This window comes from Octodon degus, unplaced genomic scaffold, assembly GCF_000260255.1.
Source record: "Octodon degus isolate 3935 unplaced genomic scaffold, OctDeg1.0 scaffold00221, whole genome shotgun sequence".
Classification (NCBI taxonomy): domain Eukaryota; kingdom Metazoa; phylum Chordata; class Mammalia; order Rodentia; family Octodontidae; genus Octodon; species Octodon degus.
The window spans coordinates 1,081,576-1,085,156 of NW_004524797.1; the positions used below are offsets into that span (position 1 = coordinate 1,081,576).

General features: G+C 44.4%; 1 protein-coding gene and 1 pseudogene across 4 annotated transcripts in view; both read right to left on the reverse strand.

Moving 5' to 3' along the window:
- The window catches only part of Tbc1d2 (TBC1 domain family member 2), a 44,722-nt gene that overhangs the window by 22,885 nt on the left and 18,256 nt on the right, over positions 1 to 3,581 (reverse strand). The gene's annotated exons all lie outside the window — the stretch shown is intronic.
- Positions 1,711 to 3,156, reverse strand: LOC105744075 (annotated as a pseudogene).

Below are 3,581 nucleotides of genomic sequence, written 5' to 3' on the forward strand. Positions count from 1 at the left end.
CCAGCACTCTGGGTTGTTGAGACATGAAGCTTTCAAGTTCAATCCCAGCCTGGGAAACTTAGGAAGACCTTGCCTTAAAATTTAAAAGGGTGGGAGGTGGTTTCAGAATGTAGTTCAGTTATAAAGGCTCTGGGTTCAATCAAACAAAAAATTTCCTAGAAATTATAAAGTAACCTAGTTGATAAGGTAAAGGGCACCAATCTGACCTTAAAATGAAGAAACAGATTCAAAGAGTTTGACATAAAAATCCATCTTATAGGACACTTCTGGGGATGAGGATATAGCTCAGTAGCATAAGTGCCTGCTGGGTGAGCACAAGGTCCTGAGTTCAATCCTGGTGCCAAAAAAGACGGAAACATCTAACAACACTTATATACAGACACAGTAAGTCCCCAGAGTCAGCTTTCATAGATATGAACTGACCTCATAATATGAACATTTATAGAGGGGAACAAATCGTGGGAGTAGCTTGCATGTCGGACACACTGTCACAGTTGTGCTGCGTGCTTGCTGTACAGTGTGACAGTGTGCAGTTGAGCAGTGCTCAGTCAGCTGCAGAATGCCCAGAAGCAAAAGGAGAAGCAGTGGTGGTATCGGGGACCACCAGGAAGCACAAAGCAATGCCGTGGCACATCTGTGTCAGAGGTGCATAAGGCTCACTGTCAGGCTTACAAACACATCTGACTTTTGATCGTTCTCCTGGAATGGAACTCATTCATAAGTTAGGGTCTCTGTCTCTCCAAACTCAGACCACAGTCTCTTCTTTCTTGAGTGCCCACTTTCTCTTTTCTGTGTACTTTTTTTTGGTAAACACACTTTATTGATTTCTTACAACAAAACACTGCCAGCTAGCATCACTTCCAATCATACGACATTAAAAACAAAGATTGCTTTTCAGTATTTTCAAATGATGCATTATATACCAAACAATTTCAAATGTACCCTGATTAATTATGTAAACTGATAATTTTTTTTTTTTTTTGTGGAACTGGGGATTGAACTCAGGCCCTTGTGCTTCCCAGGGAAGCACTTATTCCACTGATAAACTTTTTAGAAGGGTTACTTTGGTTCCTTACTTCATAAAATGAAAATTTAAATATCTCTCTTGATGGTCTTGAGCTTATCATTACATTATACATAGCACAAGTGTGGCACACATAGTTTCATCTAGAAAGGTGCACACCTTCTTTAACCAAATGTGCATAACAAATGCATGCAGTCAATGTATGATAAAGAGTACACTTCAAACACAGGGCATCTGGCAAGCACAGGTTTCTGAGTTCAATCCCCGGTACCACAAAACAAAACAAAACAAAACAAAACAACCCCAAGGCAGGCCCTCAGGCCACTGTATTATTTAGGTTTGACATTATCATTTATGGCATTGCAGATTAATTATATCATTTGTGTACATTTAAGTCCTGAAGACACAAAAAATAATTATTACTTGAAAATATTATTCCAGGTAGCCATTTGGTTTGTATCAGGAGAAAGCCAGGCTCTGAGTGGTGTCTGCCAAATGGGAATTACTAGTCGTGCTAGAAAATCAGATCTGCAGTGCGCTTCAGTGACTGCTCATGTCCAGCCATACTTCTCTCCCTCAGAAGCTAGACAGTGACAATTCCAGGACTGCCCTTGTGCGTGGTTATCCCTTTTTCTTTCCTTTTCTGGATTAACTGTGTTACTGAATAATTTCCTCTTCTGACCTCTCTACTTCCTCAAAGAGCCTGTCAGAATGTCTTCAGAGAACTCCATAAGCAAAAGTTCTGCAGACACAAAACCCAAGGGAGGAAGTTTGGGTTTTGGAATGCCCTTGGCCTTCCCCGTATTTGCTGTAAACTTCTGTCACGATGAAGAGGCTCTGGCATTTTCTGAATGTGATGACAAGTCTCACAACTATGATTTTTCTACAAAATCAGCGTTCATATCCAGCTCCTTTTCTATTGAATTTTTTTTTTCTTTCTTTCTTTTTTTTTTGTATTTTAGGACAGGGTCTACAGGGTCTCACTGCTCCTGCTTACAGCCTCCCAAGTGCAGGGATTACAGGCGCCTATCACCAGGCTCAACTGCCTTCTCAGCCTGCCCCAGGGGTGGGGCCCGCATGGCAGGCCCTGGGATCCAACTCCCAGGCCTTGCATCTGCTTAAGCAGGCGCTTTTTAATCTGATGAGCTATTTGGCTGGCCCTATTGAACCTTTTAGAAGTCTGGCCACTTCTGCCCTTAGCTGTTTATTTTCTTTCCTTAATCTTTTACTCTAAGACACAAGGAATTCCACATGTCTTCAAATCTAAAATTTTGGTTGCCTGCTCTTGTGTAACTGTTTTGCCCTTGTTTGGGGTTTTCCTTCCAATACATGGCTCTGTTCGCTCACTCTTTTGCTGAAGTAAATATGGTAGTATGTCTGGACCCCTGTCAAAACCCCCCTTAATTGCAGGGAGGCATTTCTCTGTGGAATGGCTGTGCTTCTAAGAAAGGAGGTTCTGGCCCTCCCCGACCTCTGCAGGTTAGAGATATGCCTGGAGATGGACAGCCGAGTTCCTATCTGTATTCTGCTGGGCTTTTAGCTGCTCCTCACACTTTACCCCCATCACCTCTCCTGGAAGAGGAAGAGCTGTTTCCTGTGGTTGTCCCTCTGCAGTTCCAGGGACAAGGAGCCTGGTCAGGTATATCAGTTTCATAGCTTTAAAGATAGGCTGAAGCCTTTTTGTGACAAGTAATAGCCCCTTCATATTTCCCTGTAGCAAATAACCAATCTGCTTGTCTGCTCTATGGATGAGCACTTACATGCACTTATACGTGGCCAATCTTTCCTTTTTTTTTTGCTTGTTTGTTTGAGACAGGGTCTTGTTTGTCATGTAACTTAGGCTGGCCTTGAAATCAGTGTTTAGCTCAGGCTGGCGATGAACTCACGGTAATCCTCGTTTCAGCCTCCCGAGTGCAGGGATTACAGGCATGCGCCACCACACCTGGCTTGCCAATCTTTCTTTTACAAGAATCCACCATCAGCTTCTGGAAGCCTACTCTGACATCCCTTGGGGACATACAGTCTTGGTACTTGTAATGTGGCTGTTTTCTGCTGTTGACTTCTCTTATTGCTTCAAAGCCTGGGTTTTCCTCAAATTCACCTGCTTTTCTCTCATTCCCATCTTTATTCATATACTGTAAACCGCTGCTCTGTTGGAAAACACAGCTCCCAGTGATTGTAATCCCAGTGTTGGTAAAGAATTCAAGAAGCAGAGTTTAAACTAAGAGAAGTCGGAGACGACCTGGGCCATGGATCCTGAACAGACCCAGAGCGCAGGCCCAGCGAGTGAGTGATACGACCCAGGCTGTGGGATCCTGAACAGACCCAGAGCGCAGGCCTGGCGAGTGAGTGAGACGACCCAGGCCGCGAGATCCTGAATAGACCCAGAGCGCAGGCCCAGCCAGTGAGTGAGACAACCCGGGACGGGGATCCTCATTCCACCCAGGCTGCAGGCCCAGCAGGGAACCCTTCAGCAGAACTCCCTGCAAAGAGGCTAGAGGCAAGACCCACCCAGCTGATTCAGAAGCAGAACATCTTGCCAGAGTGACACAAAGGG